At 38.8% G+C, this 17,988-nt stretch overlaps 1 long non-coding RNA gene and 1 pseudogene across 2 annotated transcripts; both read left to right on the forward strand.

The window, feature by feature from the left end:
- Positions 1–892: 892 nt before the first annotated feature.
- LOC107761393 (F-box/FBD/LRR-repeat protein At1g16930-like) lies at positions 893–1,821 on the forward strand (annotated as a pseudogene).
- A 12,982-nt stretch (positions 1,822–14,803) lies between these two features.
- Positions 14,804–17,759, forward strand: LOC107826090 (uncharacterized). Of its 2 annotated transcripts, none has more exons than XR_012699800.1 (2): positions 14,804–15,052; positions 16,789–17,759. It is a non-coding gene; the product is annotated as an uncharacterized LOC107826090 (long non-coding RNA). The 2 variants fall into 2 exon arrangements; XR_001657208.2 differs by having other exon boundaries at positions 16,905–17,759.
- Positions 17,760–17,988: the final 229 nt, after the last annotated feature.

The following is a 17,988-nucleotide window of genomic DNA, read 5'->3' on the forward strand; positions in this document are numbered from 1 at the left end:
CTCCTTCAGGTAAATGGGATTGGAGGAGGAGATTTGTGGGGTCCAGCCCCATATCTTATGTATGAAAGTTTGAAGGAAAGAGAATTATTTCTTTTGAGTGTGTAGTGGGTTTAGAGTATTTTACTCGGTACCATAAATTATAAAATCTTTGCTATAGTGAAATCAGTTGCTCCTTTCGGGCCGTGATTTTTCTCTTATTCAGAAGGGTTCTCCATGTAAAAATCGTGATGTCCTTTTTTCTCTTATTATTATCGTTAGTTATTGTATTTTGTAATCCGCAGTAATTACAGTTATATACCGTGAATATTATTTCTATGGGAATTATTTTTCAACACGTTGAAGAACAAGCGCGGTAGAAGAAGCTGACAGAGTAAGAGGAGGAGGAGGAGAGTGGTAGGGTAATAAGGTTATTTTTGTCTATAAGATTAAAGGAGCCTATTTTTGTCCAACTTTTAAAAAAGGAGACAAAAATCTAATATCAGCCCCTCAAAGGGACACGGGACAGATTTTAAATCAAATCAATCAATTATAAATTATTATAAGAAGAAATAAATTATACCAAAACTACCAATATATAATAATCGGTTTGACGTGTCGATATACAAAGAAATGTCGTAATTTCTTTAAGTTATTTTTTTTTCTTTCATTTTTTCTATCATAATTCAATTAATTAAACCACTCACATATCTCTAGAAAACTTAGTCTACTTTGGGAAACATTAGACTTTGGATTGTGAAAAATTCTAATCTTGAGTAAAATTCTATCTAAATGTCTCGGAGGAAAAGCTCTTTAACAGATACCTCATGAAATAAGACTATGTATTCTTCTAAAACCCTAATAAATTTTCTCTTCTTTTTTCAATCGGCCACACCCAAATAGTTCCAGTTAATCGATGTCGTCTGCTCGCAATAAGCGCCAACGGAATCATGTCATTGTTGATAGAATCAGCGACTTGCCTGACTTAATTTTGTGTCACATTCTCTCTTTTCTTCCAACTCAATATGCTGTGTGGATAAGTTTACTATCACAAAGATGGAAAAATCTATGGACCCATGTCGACACTTTGTACTTCGATTGCTTTAATAAAAAGTGGAGAAAACGTAACTTTACCCGATTTGTTAATAGGGTTTTGATGTACCGCAACGCGTTGTTTCTGAACAAGTTGAAAAAGTTCTCCCTTTTGTGGACCAAAATTTGTGACAAGGATGATATTCATGCATGGGTACGTTGGGCTATTGCTAACGGAGTTGAAGATTTTAATTTGCAAAAAATTGGTGAAACTAGTCGCCCAGTGAATTTGCCTATTAGCTTATACTCCTGCAAAACGCTACAAGTTCTTGAATTGCGAGGCCAAATACTCATCAATTGTCCAGAAAATATTTGTCTTCCAAAATAAAAAAACTCTTAGTCTAATTACAGTTCATTATGAAGGCGGCGAACATGATGTTGATAAGCTTATATCTAGTTGTCCCATGTTGCAATCTCTTTATGTTGAAAGGAAGGGGTATGATAATGTGTCTAAGTTTGTTATAAGCTCTCATGTGTTGAAAAATCTCAAGGTTAAAATTTATGATGATGGATCCTTTAGTGAGTTGTGTTTGGTGATAAATACACCTAAACTTGAGAATATAAATTTGATGGATGATGTTTCTGAGACATATTTTATAGTGGATGCATGTATCATCCTTAGTTGGAGCAAATGTGAATCTTAAAATTCCAATGCGACTCTCAGATGAAAAGAAAGAGCAAAGAGTCAACTCTTTTGCCAGATTGATGCAAGCGCTTCACAAAGTTGAGAATTTACAGATCGACGTTCCTACTCCCGCGGTACGCCGCACTACATTCTCTGTCGCTTTATTCCTATCTACTATGCTGTTAGCTATTATTATCGGTGATCATTTTTTACTGTTGGTATCCTCTGATTGTGTTTGTTTTAGCTTCTTTGCATAATGATCCATGAACATTTTTTGTTGCACGTGCTACAATTAGATCACAGTTTTTACGGAGGTATGAAGTGTTATAATTGATTAATCTTCCTCTTGGTAACCTTCAACTAAGTGCACCATTCGACCTTCAACCAAGTGCACCATTCGACCTTCAACCAAGTGCCCAATTCAACCTTCTTGGAGCATGTATGCTAATAGTTAATATTTTACCAATTTTTACAAACATGTACATACAATATCTAATTTTGCCGAGAGATCATGAGTTCACATACCGTAAATTTCCTTTATAAATCCGCCCCGTTGTAGATGCACCAATCCGTAGGTGTAAAATTATGATGGGAGAGGTGTTAAAAGAGGATGGGTAGAGTAAAATCACATGAAAGTAAGTTGTTTCGAAAGACCGACAAATCCTTGGAATCAATGCAGAGTAAACTAAAAATAAGATGCAATGGAAGAAAAATTCTAGTGGAGAAAATGTTTTATACTTGATAGAAATTTTTTATTATATGTATATATTTTGGTAATGTTGCTGAGATGAGTTGAATTAAATGAAAAAGAATGAAATTCATGAAGTGAACTTGTTCGGGAATGAGGAGTATATTGGTATTGTTATTGATATTTGTAAAGAGAGATATTACATTGGTGAAATAAGTAAATGGCCCCTTAAATTCGTTACGAATTGCCAAGTAGACACCATAACTATGGTAGCGAACAATTTGAACACCTCTGTATGTATCTCTGAGACCAATCTCTTATATTTTCTTCTCCACCCATGAACCATCCATCTCCCAAAGGCACTTTCTCTTTTCTTCCCCGCTTAAGAGATTTAACAACTCAAAGGACAGTAGTATATCATTTCATTTGTTGAGTGTCCTCCATTTGCTTTGCTACATGTGCTATCTAATTAAGGTCAACTTCAAAAAATTGGTACAACTGAGTCCTGACTGCAAGTTTGTGACTGATCAAATATAATTGTGCTGCTATTTTCACATTGATCTTGGAAGCAATGGAAATATCTCAAAATCCAAAACCTTGGCACAATGTTAGTGATAAGAGGGTTCCCATGTGATATATTCTTTTTAGGGTTAAAATAGAATGATATTTTGCTCTAGGAGGTTTTAATTTTTTCCTCAATATTCTGCAGATATTTTTCTTGACGGGTGGCCGATGGAATTGGAAGGAGTAGAGTGAAGAGGAGGGTGCAAATTAAGGGTTTCACGCACTCTGCAGGTTAAGTGTGGAGATACATATTTCGAAATATTTCTGCCAAAGAGAAGTACTGTCTATTTGGTCGTTGGTATAGTTAAGAATGTGTCTAGCAGTTGATAATTTTAAGGGCCAACCTTTGTATTTTGCCTATTACATATTTGATTGCACTATGATAGCATTTTTTTTTGGGTAAGTAGGATGACAGTATGTTATATAGTATGAGTTGTATGAAGGTTTCAAGATAGGGTAGCAACTTTCTGCTTCTAACTGCTGAATGTGTTACATGCTCCTGTACATACAGTGTTTAAGCTTATAATACTTATCAAATAGTTGTAGCGCTTGTTTTTACTAAAATATAGAAATAGGAGTTGAAGTGTACCAACATTGGAACGAACACTGGCAAAATGGATGTTTGTCATGGGCATTGTTTCATTCTGCTCTTCAAAATCAGCAATTTTCATGACACGTGTTGGTTTTTGTATTTTTGTCTCCCACTTTCATTGATCCCATTTTTCCACTTCAATATCAGTCATTTCGCTGCTTTCCTCCTTCGAAAAATGCACACTTTTTCTTCTCTGGTTTTTCCTCTTCTTGATTTTGTAGGCATATAAAATTTATTGAATTCAAATTCAATAAATAATTTGAATTATATTTTAAATATATTAGTCCAAATAAATATTATGAGCTAATATAATTGAATTAATTATATAAGTCCAATATATATGGATTAAATAAATAAGTCTTAATCCATTGGGCTAGCCCATTTAATTGGGCTAAAGTGATGAGCTCACTTCATTAAGCCCAAGATGTCATCTTCCTAGAGGCCCAGTTTGGTGTCACGTGTCAAATGACGTGGCGCGCCAAGTCAAGCGGAAGAGCCAATAGGACCATACCACGTGTCAAAATGCCAAGGCATGTCCAGTCGCGCTAAAAGGCCAATGAAATCGCGCCACGTGTGCAAGTGACATGTTCTGGCCAATCAAATGCAGCCATGTCACACTTCAATTTGATTGGTCGGAAAGAGTTTGTTCTTATCACAACTCTTCCCTTCCACAACTATAAATAGGGGTCTTCATAACTCAGAAAAGACACCAGAAGTTATAACAAGAAGCAAGAAAGAGCTCGTGGATCAAACGCTGCAAATTCCTCCACAAGTTTCAGGCTTCAAGTTCAAGTTCAAGAAATCAAGTGCAAGTCCAAGAACGAAGAACAAATCAAGGTCAAGTTCAAGCTATCAAGTTCAAGCTCAAGAACAAGATCATCGTTCGAGGCAACAAATACATATTCAAGATCAAGCTCAAAGACCCTTGAATTTATTTACTATTGAAAAGAAGAATCAGAGGATTCATAGAGATTGTACACTCAAATATTTGAAATAAAATACTACGATTGTTGCGATATTTTTCGGTCTTGATTTTATTTTCTCGACCCAAATTTATTGTCTACAAATTCTGGCACGCCCAGTGGGACAATCTCTACCTCTCATCTCAACTTTTCAATCACCAAAGTTCAAGAACATTGATATGGCTTCGAAGAAAATCAACTCCAAATCAACATCCACCAAGGCTGCTAACTCCAGGTTCTATGCTGATGTGGAAAGCATCCTCGATGTCACCTTTGGAAGCTTCGGACCAGTTACGAGGAGCAAAGCAACTCTTTAGGACAACAAGTACCCTAAGTGTCGTCCGCATCAACCCCTATTTTCGGATCTTCATCCTCAAAAGGAGCAAGATCTTCCACAAATGCATCTGAAGGAGGAAGCGATGTTGCTGAAAAGATCAAGAAAACTCTTGCTCTGCTTGACCTCTCCAGCTCCAAGCACTCTGCTGTGAAGGAAGATGATGATGCTTCAAGCGATGGATCCTCCCCACTTACACCACATAGCGTGACCCAGTCAAGGATCAACCTGTGTGAAAATCCATGCTACTCTCCGTCATCGACGACAATCATGCAAGCCATGGTGACAAACACTTCATCTATGGAGGAGCAGTTAGCAAACTTGATGGAAGCAATCGCTGGCTTGACCAAATGCATGCAAAATCAAGAGACTAGAATTGACAAGCTAATAGACATGGTGGGAATCTTGATGGAAAAAGAATCTACCCATGCACCCGACAAGCTCCCAGAAGTTCTAGAGAGTGACTCTCCCCCAAGACAAGTAGCATCCACTAAGGCTATCCCTATCTCATCTGAAGGGATGATTCCAATCGATCAACTGAAGGAGTTCATCGAAGGAACCATTAAGAACAAATATGAAGTTGCTGCCAAATCCTCCCTTATATATGTAAAGCCGTACACTGCAAGGGTCGATATGTTGAAGATGCCTGCTGGCTATCAACCTCCGAAGTTTCAACAGTTTGATGGTAAAGGTAATCCAAAGCAACATATTGCGCACTTCGTGGAGACGTGCAACAATGATGGGACTTATGGAAATTACCTCATCAAGCAGTTTGTTCGCTCGCTAAAAGGAAATGCTTTTGACTGGTACACAGACCTCGAGGCTGGATCTATCGACAGTTGGGATCAACTAGAGCAAGAGTTCCTCAATCCCTTTTATAGCACAAGACGCACGGTGAGTATGATAGAACTTACAAATACTCGTCAACGAAAGGGGGAACCAGTTATCGACTTTATCAATCGTTGGAGGAATGCAAGTCTCAACTGCAAAGACAGGTTTAATGAAGCTTCAGGCATAGAGATGTGCATCCAAGGCATGCATTGGGGATTGCGCTACATCTTGCAAGGTATCAAGCCTAGCACATTTGAAGAACTTGCAACTCGTGCCCATGACATGGAATTGAGCATGGCTTCCGCTGGAAATGAAAGGCTACCCATCTATGAACCTCGCAAAGTGAATGACAAGCAAGAAGTCAGGAAGTGGGGAAAGTTCGTACCCAAGTCGAAAGCAAAGAAGCTATGAATGTCAATACGTCACTTGTGAAGTTCACGGCGAAGGAGAGCAAGAAGCAGAGTATGAAATCCACTTCGTTTCAAGATAAGCCAAGTGGGAAGTTGACTCTAAAAGAAATGCAGGAAAAAGAGTACCCATTCCTGAATTTTGATGTGCCAGCCATTTTCGAAGAACTCCTCGAGTTAAATCTCATTGAGCTTCTGGAGATGAAGCGACCAAATAAAGCTGGGAAAACAAATGACCCGAACTACTGCAAATATCACCGACTTGTAAGCCACCCTCTGGAGAAGTGCTTTGTCTTCAAGGATAAAGTCATGGACTTGGCTCGCGAAAAGAAGATCGTGCTTGAAGATGATAAAGCAAGTGCAAACCAAGTCTCTATCACCTTTGGCTCACTCAGTCCGGATGACTTATGTGGTTTTAAAGAAAGTAAAGATGAAGAATTACTGGAGAGCGACAAAGCTGAAGTCAATCAACCTGATGACGATGAAGGTTGGACATTGGTGACTCATCGTAGGCACCACAAAAGGAGCCCACAAAAAGAATCAATAGAACAACCAACAAGGAAGATGATGGTAAAAAGACCAACGAAAAAGAATCCAGTTAGGCATTTGAAGAAAGCAAAAGTGGAGATGCACCATCCTCAAAAGCCACGAAATCCAGTGACCTTGGAGGAGTTTTTACCAAGTTGGTTCCACACGAAGATTTCCCATGAGGGCATTGATGCCTCTTGTTGCCATGCTGACAAAGGGGAAGAAAAGATTGATGACCTACCGTTGGCACCACCTTCGAAAAATCCCATTGAGTCCACTCCTCAAGAAGTTAATGCTTGTGAGGAAAAGGTCACGTTCACAAATGACGATCTTTTGCTAGGTGACACTCCTCATAACCGCCCATTGTACCTGGTTGGCTATATGTGCAATGAAAGGGTAAATTGAATTTTGGTTGATGGAGGATCCTCAGTGAACATTTTGCCAATCCATACTGTGAAAGAACTTGGTATTCCCATGAACAAACTCTCAGAAAGTCGTGTGATGATCCAAGGATTCAACCAAGGGGGGCAAAGAGCCATAGGCGCGATCAGGCTGGGAATCACTATTGAAGATATGCGATCAAGTGCATGGCTGCATGTGATCGACGCGAAGACTTCATACAATGTTTTGCTCGGGAGGCCATGGATACATGAGAATAAAGTTGTTCCATCTACCTACCATCAATGTTTGAAATACTACGAGGGCGAAGTCGAGAAGACGGTAGTTGCTGATGATGAGCCATTCACCGAGGCTGAGTCACACTTCGCCGATGCAAAGTTCTACTTGAAGAACCGCATTGTGAAGGAGCTGAAAGTTGATGATGGTATGAAAAGCAAGAATGACGAACCCATAACTAAAAGAGCTGAGGTGACTATTGGTAAAGCCAAAGTTGTTACTGAGGAGGTACCCGCCAACGTGAATAAATCTCATAAAGGGGGTATTGTGTCTTATGGAAAGAAAGTAAGTCTCGCGCTCCAATATGTCCCTAAAAGGAAGAAAGACGAGGGCGAATCATATAATCTCCAAACCAAGACGCTAAGGGAGTTAACTCTTTCGGTAAAACGAATTGAGGCAGTAAAGTTGCCCTCAAAGTCGCTTGCAGGGTTTGTAGCCCATAATCGTTTGCATAATGTGGCACTCCCTACAAAGCGAACAGATGAAGGTTTTGATCCTAACGCTTACAAGCTATTTGCAAAAGATGGATACAATCCCAATGAGCTGTCAAAGTTAGGGAAGCTCCCATCAGAAGCAGCAACGAGGAAATACCGTGAAGGTCTGGGATACAAGCAACCGTCACCAGTGCGCATCTCAATAAGAAGGGCAAGTAGCAATTATATCACTGTAGAAGACGAATCTGCCGCTTCTAATAGGCCTTCTGTCTTTGATCGGCTTGGAAAATCAACTGTGAGAACTTCTGTATTTGAGAGATTGGGTCCATTAAAGAAGGGGAATAAATTCCAAAGAAATCATCGAAATACAAGAACACCCGCTTCACCCAAAATTCAGGAGATCTCTAGGGATTTACAAAGTTTGGTTCCTTCCAGAATGAGGCGACAAACAAAACTGATGGTTTCATGTGAAGAAGTACTGAAGGTAAAGCCATATACTGTGGTCTACACTAAGGAACGTAACGAAGATGAAGAAAGTGTAGGTTCTTCGTATCATATCACTGTACAAGGCGAGAATGGTGTTTCGTCTTCGATGGAAGATAATGTGGAATTGGAGGATGTTTCGCCGTGTTATCACATATCCTTCAATGATGGGGACCCTCAAGAAGATAAAGATGCGAAATATGCTCCACCTGAACTTGAAGAAGGAGTGAAGACGACAGTTGATGCCTTAAAAGAAGTTAATCTTGGCACCGATGAGGAACCAAGACCCACCTACCTAAGTGCTTTACTAGAAGTTGATGAAGAGAGCACTTATATTGAGTTACTCAAAGAATTCAGGGATGTCTTTGCTTGGAGTTACAAAGAGATGCCTGGCTTGGACTCGAAAGTAGCAGTCCATCACCTTGCAGTCAGAAATGGTGCTCGCCCTGTTAAACAAGCTCAAAGGCATTTTAGGCCAGACTTGGTTCCCCTGATTGAAACTGAAGTTAACAAACTCATTGAAGCTGGATTTATTCGGGAAGTTAAATACCTAACATGGGTTTCAAGTATTGTCCCTGTAAGGAAGAAGAATGGCCAAATTTGAGTATGCGTTGACTTCAGGGACCTCAATAATGCATGTCCCAAAGATGAATTCCCGCTTCCTATTCCAGATCTGATGATCGATGCTACTACTGGTTACGAGGCAATGTATTTCATGGATGGTTCGTCGGGCTATAACCAAATTCGCATGGCACCAAAAGATGAAGAGCTTACTGCATTTCGCACCCCCAAGGGTATTTATTGCTACAAGGTAATGCCTTTTGGCTTGAAGAATGCTGGTGCTACTTACCAAAGGGCTATGCAGAATATTTTCGACGATCTTCTCCACAAGAATGTCGAATGCTATGTTGACGACTTGGTGGTGAAATCAAGAGAGAAGGGTGACCACATGAAATACTTGAGGATGGTATTTGAATTGCTCCGGAGGTACCAACTTAGGATGAATCCGTTGAAATGTGCCTTTGGAGTTACTTCTAGAAAGTTCCTTGGTTTCATTGTCCGACATCGAGGGATCGAAATTGATCAAGCCAAAGTGGATGCCATTTTGAAAATGCCTGAGCCTCGAGATATCCATGAATTGAAGAGTCTGCAAGGAAAGCTAGCATACCTTAGAAGATTCATATCAAACCTGGTTGGGAGGTGCCAACCATTTAGTCACCTCATGAAGAAAGGTGTTCCTTTCAAGTGGGATCAAGCTTGTAGCAATGTCTTCGAAGGTATCAAAACCTATTTGATGAAGCCTCCAGTTTTAGCAGCTCCTATACCAGGAAAGCTATTGATACTATACATTGCGGCGCAGGAAAGGTCTGTTGGAGCATTATTGGCCCAAGAAAATAGTGAGGGGAAAGAAAACTCTCTTTACTACTTGAGCAGGATGATGACACATAACGAGTTGAACTATTCGCCAATTGAAAAGTTGTGTTTGGCGCTAGTCTTCCCAATTCAAAAGTTGAAGCACTACTTTCAAGCTCATGTTGTCTGTCTTGTTTCTAAAGCAAATCCCATCAAGTTCGTGATGTCAAAACCTGTTCTTAGTGATCGACTAGCGAGATGGTACCTCCAATTTCAACAATTCGAGATTTTGTACATCCCTCAAAAGGCTGTAAAAGGACAAGCATTGGCAGATCATCCGATACCTGATGACTGGGAGCTAACTGATGAACTACCTGATGAGGACGCAATGGTCGTTGAAGTTCAACCCCCATGGAAGATGTACTTTGATGGTGCTGCGCATCGTGGGGGAGCTGGGGCTGGCGTAGTATTTGTCACTCCTCAAGGTGAAGTCTTGCCCTACTCTTTCACCTTGACATAACTCTGTTCCAACAATGTTGTTGAATATCAAGCATTAATACTTGGTCTTGAAATGGTCGTTGATATGAAGCAATTGCAATTGCAAGTCTTTGGTGACTCCCAGTTAGTGGTCAATCAGCTTTTGGGTAGTTACGAGGTCAAGAAGCCTGAACTACGCCCATATCATGATTACGCAAAAAGGTTGATGGGGTGGCTCAGCGATGTGACTATTCAGTATGTACCAAGGAAAGAAAACAAGAAGGCTGATGCTTTAGCCGCTCTAGCTTCATCATTAGCCCTGCCTGACCAAGTGCAAGTTACCGTCTGCCAAAAATGGGTAGTACCACTGCCAAATGAGGTCAATGGTGAAGAAAATGAACTCAAGCATCTTGTTGCTGTTTCTGAAGTTGATAAAAAAGAATGGAAACAACCCATTATTGACTACTTATGCTATGGGATACTTCCACAAAATCCGAGGAGAAGGACTGAAATCCGTCGTCGTGCACCTCGCTTCCTTTACTATAAGGATACTCTATACAAAAGGTCGTTCGAGGGAGTACTCTTGCGATGCCTAGGAGAAGAAGAAGCTTTCCAAGCTTTGCAAGAGGCACATTTTGGGGTATGTGGGTCACACCAGTCCAGACCAAAGCTCCACTTCCATATAAAAAGGATAGGATATTATTGGCCAACGATGGTAAAAGATTGCTTGGACTACGCTCGAAGATGCAAGGCTTGTCAATTCCATGCGAATTTTATTCATCAACCTCCTGAAGTGTTGCACCCGACTGTTGCATCCTGGACATTTGACGCTTGGAGATTGGATGTTGTTGGACCACTACCAAAGTCCTCTAGCGGGCACCTATACATCTTGGCTGCAACTGACTACTTCTCAAAATGGGCTGAAGCTGTTGCTCTTAAGGAAGTAAAAAAGGAAAATGTTGCAAGTTCATCCGAGTAAACATTATTTATCGTTTTGGCATTCCTCGTTACATAATAACGGATAATGGAAAGCCATTCGATAATAGGTTGATGAACAGGATTTGTGATCTTTTTGGCTTCAAGCAACGTAACTCTTCGATTACAATGTTGCCGCCAATGGTCTAGCTGAGGCATTCAACAAGACTCTATGCAACTTGTTAAAGAAAGTTGTCTCCAAATCCAAACGATATTGGAATGACCATATGGAAGAAGCTCTATGGGCATATAGAACGACTCATTGCCCAACACAGGCGACTCTTTATTCACTCGTTTATGGAGTCGAAGCTGTCTTGCCACTTGAGCGTCAAATACCTTTGTTACGACTGGCTATTCAAGAAGGGATCACTAATGAAGAAAATGCTCGACTTCGATTAGCAGAGTTGGAAGCTCTTGATGAAAAAAGATTGGAAGCTCAACAGAGTCTTGAATGTTATCAAGCTCGATTTTCTCGCGCCTTCAATAAAAGAGTTCGTCCGAGATCCTTTCAAGTAGGAGATCAAGTCCTTGCCGTACGAAGACCCATAATTACTTCCCATAAACCTGTAGGGAAGTTCACTTCAAAATGGGATGAGCCATATGTCGTACAAGAAGCTTATTCAAGTGGGGCTTACAAGCTAGTTGATGTAGATGGTATGAGAATTGGCCCTATCAACGACAAGTTTTTGAAGAAGTATTATCCATGAAGTTGCAAGTCATGACGCTTCTCGACGTACGAGCCTAAACTGCAAATTATGATGCTCCTCGACACACGAGTCTAAACTGCATGTTGCTACGCTCCTGGCCCGCAAGAGTATAAATTGTGTACAGCCCAAAAAAAAATCCGCTAGGTTGAAAATCTCGAAAGAGGCGGCCTAGACAAAAGTTAGGACATAAAAAAATCACCCATTCTGAACTACGGAATGACTTGATCCTCTTCACCGAGGTACGTAGGCAGCTTAGAGTTTCATTCTAAGTTCAGTCGCACAAGTTCAAAAGATACATATTGCCCCAATTGTTGTCCGAGTGAAGTATGGAGGAATGCAAAATCAAGCTGAAATGCCATCCTCTTGTGGAACTTTGATCTCATTTGATTTAAAAGGGGAAACCCTCCATGGTAAATTGATATCTTCACGTCCGTCGGTACTCAAGTTGAAGTCCCCAAGTTGAAATCTTCAACTCCGTCGGTCTTCAAGTTGAAGTCTTCAAATTCGCCGATCTTCAAGTTGAAATATTTAGGCCCTCCAAGTCTCAAGGTTGAAGTCTTCAAGTCTGTCGGTCTTCAAGTTAAAGTCTTCAAATTCGTCGGTCTTAAAGTTGAAATATTTAACCCCCCAAGTTGAAGTCTTCAAGTTCGTCGGTCTTCAAGTTTCAGTCTTCAAATTCGTCGAGCTTAAAGTTGAATTGTTTAAGCCCTCTGAATCTTCGAGTTGAAGTCTGCAAAGTCCGCCAAATCTTCAAAGTTTTCCAAGTGTTCAAGTCGATGTCGTCTTGAAGTTGAAGCTTTATAACTTTCCAATCTTAAGGTGGACATATAAGTTCCTTTGCACCTTAAGTTGGCCTTTTCGTGGGTTTGTCCTTAAAAGGAACTATAACTTTCCAATCTTAAGGTGGACATATGAGTCCCTTTGCACCTTAAGTTGGCCTCGCCGATAGTGTGGGCCACATTGAGAGTAATCTCTCCTGTAGTCGATCCACTTTGAGAGTAATCTCTCCAAGAATCGGGCCATTTGAGAGTAATCTCTCCAAGAATTGGGCCACATTTTGAGAGTAATCTCTCCAAGAATTGGGCCATATTGAGAGTAATCTCTCCAAGAATCGGGCCATTTTGAGAGTAATCTCTCCAAGAATCAGGCCATTTTGAGAGTAATCTCTCCAAGAATTGGGCCACATTTTGAGAGTAATCTCTCCAAGAATTGGGCCACATTGAGAGTAATCTCTCCAAGAATCAGGCCATTTTGAGAGTAATCTCTCCAAGAATCGGGCCATTTTGAGAGTAATCTCTCCAAGAATCGGACCACATTGAGAGTAATCTCTCCAAGAATCGGGCTATTTTGCGAGTAATCTCTCCAAGAATTGGGTCACATCGAGAGTAATCTCTCCAAGAATCGGGCCATTTTGAGAGTAATCTCTCCAAGAATTGGGCCACATTGAGAGTAATCTCTCCAAGAATCGGGCAAGGATGAATACTCATCCCCTCACACTCCAAGATTATCTTCTTCATGCGTGGATCATCTTGTTGAACAAGAACATATCTTTCTCGCTTGACCTACAAAAAAAAGGAAAAAAAAAGACAACAAAAAAGAAATCACCAGAAAAGAAGAAGAAATTACCTTCGCGTTATTGCTTTCGAGTCCACAAAAATAGACTCAAGTGGCTTGCAAATACTGCGAATTGATGCTAACAATACAAGCATATGAGTTTATATAGGCATGGCAAAGACAACATAAAAGAATAACTTCCGATGTGGGATCACTTGTTGAGGCGGCTCCAAGAAGTAGTTTCCAACTTGAACTGGAATGTAGTAATTTGACTACTGCTCGAATAGTAATATGCGTATTTCATAATTCAAGTAGGGGTCTAACTAAGCATTTCAGAAGTTGGATTCTAAATGGAGATTGCACTATTTTTGAGAAACAATTCAAGACCAACGTGACTTGGTCTTGGACTCAAGTCCATGATAAGCAAAAAGTCATGTTTACGTATATTTTGCCTAAGGGAATCCATCTGGTATTTGGATTCAAGAATTGTTTACTTAATCTTGAAAGCTGCATATTGAGAGGTAAACAAAAATATGACTTTCCTTGGAAAAAGAAAGCAAATGAGTGTTAGTCGTAATACTTCAATCCTTGTCTTTCAATATTTGACAAATATATCTGACAAGACTTGAAGCAGGGGGCATTTGTATGCATATAAAATTTATTGAATTCAAATTCAATAAATAATTTAGATTATATTTTAAATATATTAGTCCAAATAAATATTATGGGCTAATATAATTGAATTAATTATATAAGTCCAATATATATGGATTAAATAAATAAGTCTTAATCCATTGGGCTAGCCCATTTAATTGAGCTAAAGTGATGAGCCCACTTCATTAAGCCCAAGATGTCATCTTCCTAGAAGCCCAGTTTGGTGTCACGTGTCAAATGACGTGGCGCGCCAAGTCAAGCGGAAGAGCCAATAGGACCATACCACGTGTCAAAATGACAAGGCATGCCCAGTCGCGCTAAAAGGCCAATGAAATCGCGTCACGTGTGCAAGTGACATGTTCTGGCCAATCAAATGCAGCCATGTCACACTTCAATTTGATTGGTCGGAAAGAGTTTGTTCTTATCACAACTCTTCCCTTCCACAACTATAAATAGGGGTCTTCATAACTCAGAAAAGACACCAGAAGTTATAACAAGAAGCAAGAAAGAGCTCGTGGATCAAACGCTGCAAATTCCTCCACAAGTTTCAGGCTTCAAGTTCAAGTTCAAGAAATCAAGTGCAAGTCCAAGAACGAAGAACAAATCAAGGTCAAGTTCAAGCTATCAAGTTCAAGCTCAAGAACAAGATCATCGTTCGAGGCAACAAATACATATTCAAGATCAAGCTCAAAGGCCCTTGAATTTATTTACTATTGAAAAGAAGAATCAGAGGATTCATAGAGATTGTACACTCAAATATTTGAAATAAAATACTACGATTGTTGGGATATTTTTCGATCTTGATTTTATTTTCTCGACCCAAATTTATTGTATACAGATTTTGTTGTTAATTTTCTTTTTGGGTCTTGGTTAACTCCAAGCTTTGTCTTACTATTCTTCTTCTATATGTATTCTTGGTTCGTCTGATATCACATATTTCTGAAGTGTTGCATGTGAGTAATTTCTTTTATTTTAATGAAATTTTAAATTTTAACCTAAGATTTGAAATTGGGGTAGTAAAAATTCAATGAGACCAAGCAACTGAAACGCACATAGGATTTTTTGGGGTGCAAGAGGAATAAACGGTGAAGGTTGCAAAGAAGCAGCTTTTAAGTAATCTCTCGGCGGCTCATATTGAGAGGTAATGAATGAACTTTCTTCTTCCTGAACAAACTATTAAGAACTTTTTTTAGGTTATTTTAATTTTTCATATCGATTGTCATGATTTTCGTTAATTGGTATTTCAATACTTATTGTATATATAAAAAAATGAATTGTACGTATGAGCTTCAGACACATTGGTATTTCATTTATAAGGAATTGGTTCCAAAATGACAACCTCATAAACATGCTTCATTCGACTTTTTAGGGAGTGAAATTGGGTGTTAATTTGGTTCCTACTTCCGTCCTATCCTGTTCGTATCTTCTTCTTCTTCTTCTTCTGTATTTATGAGTATTTCTTTGGTGTTTTCTATTTTGCTACCCAATTTTATATATGAATATTTTGATTTATCATTGATTTGCATATGTCTAAGATTTCATAGATATTGTCAGTTCAGTTCCTTATCCCCTTTGGGTTTGGTTAGAGCACATGTAGCGCGCGAACTAATTCCCTCGACTGGAAAACTGCGGGCCCTTCATTTTTACAATAATATGAGAGGAGATAAGGGCGTTATTGCTATCTGTGAACTTGTGAAGCACTCTCCAATATTGGAGGATTTCATAGTCATATACAATGATTGGATCTGATGAAGATAAGGGCGTCATCTACTATCTTTCACAAGCAGTTGGAGTATGCACCAACTTAATGGGGGTTGACTGGCATGAAAGATGTTTATGAGGAAGCTGAAATTGTATTGAGCAAAGTCATATCGAGTTTGTTTGTCAAAGTTAACTGAAATCTCACCCGAGTTACTTGAATTTGTAGGATAAAGTCTTCACTTCTCTTGCTAATGCCCTTAATAAATTTGTTGAATTCTTGGAGTTTTAGAAAGACAAACCATCAAACCTTCTCCTTCTTTGCCCACCTGTATAACTGTAAAACAAATTCTTACCAAGTTAAACTTTGCTGAGAATGAATTGAAAGATGAAGGTACTATCTTAGTTGCTATCTTTTGAGCATTGTCTGAACACACTTCACATTCACAATTGCACCAAAATAACAATGTGTTACTTTATTTGAACTATCTAACCATATTTCTTTCTTTTTGTATTTCACAGTATGAATATCATGATATTAATCTGATATTATTTTAAGATCAATAACTAGATAATTTCCATTTGAATTGCTATGGAGATCAACGACTCCAGGTCTGTTTTGAACTTGGGGAATACATTTTTATGAAGATAACACCAACTTTTTGACAACCTCTTACAATATATACTGTTTATTAAAAGAACATAGTTCTGGCAGTTTTAAATCTTTAAAAGAAAACCCATTTACTCCAAAAGTTTTACTTGCAATGTGAACTACAACAATTTTATCTACAATGTGGCCTATGTTGTATTTGAAAATTGATGCCCATTCGAATCCTATCGATAAAATTAAATTCTTAAACAAATGACTTGCCATTTGGTTACCCGAGCTAACAGTTCTGTGTTGTCGTGTGGATGATGATACTTACATCTAAGCTGCTCCTGCTGGAATCTATATTCCCATATCACTGTGAACCTTCCAAGAAAAGTTTTAATATGAAAATTTTGAAAAGTGTGGGGATGTAATTAGAATAAAGCTGCTTAATTTTGAAGAACATGATGCTCTTGCGTATTTGATATGCCTTCATTAGAAAGAGAACTTGCAGGACTCATTTGACTATATGTTGTCTTATTTGTCATTGCCTAGGAGAAAACATAACGATCTTACCACTCTATTTCTAGGAAAATCACAACTGATTGGTTGTAATCTTAGAAGTTGTTCATCTTGGTGATTTGAGAAGGCATAGGATATATATATGGATCTGGATCTGGCCTAAAACATTTGTCTTCCACTGTAGATGTGTCTTTCTAATCTGGAGGAAAGATGAATGCAGTTAGTAAAGTTCAGGAAGTGCTTACCATGACAAAGAAGAAGAATTGACAGAATCATGACTAAAGTGCCGCAAGAATGCTCCAATATTGACATTCTATGGACTGCTTCAATGGATATGGCATCTTATCTTAATCCTTATGCTATTGTTGCAACTAGAAATTATATGAAAAAAGAGGATGTTAAAGAGAAGCTAGACATGGGTTTAACATCATACTTTTGTTGCACCAGGTATTTGAAATTTTAGGCATTGCATTACAAGTTTGAATGGCAACATAGTAATAGATTGCACAGGAATGTTGTAGTAAAAAGATGTGTTGCTGCAAAACTAAAGCATGGAGAAAGTGGGAGCCACATTGAAAGAGGGAATAAGACTAATAGATGGTAGACATGTACTTGGAAGTGCTGTGGAATTCATAAAGATTGCCTTGGTTAGAGAAGTTGATGAGAACAATCTCAGTTACATGTGTTAGCTTAATTTTTCTGTTAAGTGATGTTTCAACTGGGAATCCTTTTGGTGCTGCTACTTTGTCTTCCACCCTTATCCAAACAAGCAAATTTTATATCCTTTGGCGTTTGAAACCTTATATTTGCAGGTTACTCCACCACAAGAGAAAAGTTCAAACTTTTTTTTATCTTCAAAGGTCTTCATCACATGTATTAGAGAAAATAGTTTCAAATATGTTATGAATAGAATTCTATTTAGAGTGAATGTCTATCTTGTAGAGAGTTTTACTTTGTGGCTAAGTCATTTTTTCCCGGTCTTACCCCATTGTAGATCATCCCAAAATTCAATAAGAATTTTCTCTCTCTTTCTCTGCAATATTGTTCTTCTACTTTTATTGTTTTATCACACGTTATCAGCACGAGACTCTACCGTCTCAAGAAGCTCTTTGAGAAGATTAAGCAAATATGGATATCTCACAAAGCAAACTTGGATCAAAGTTTAATTGTAAAAATATTTGTTTAATTGATTCATGTACGACACATACAATATTCAAAGAGAAGAAATATTTCTCTCATTTAAATATGTGTAAGACAGATGTTACTAC

Source organism: Nicotiana tabacum, chromosome 16 (assembly GCF_000715075.1).
Source record: "Nicotiana tabacum cultivar K326 chromosome 16, ASM71507v2, whole genome shotgun sequence".
In the NCBI taxonomy this organism is placed as follows: Eukaryota; Viridiplantae; Streptophyta; class Magnoliopsida; order Solanales; family Solanaceae; genus Nicotiana; species Nicotiana tabacum.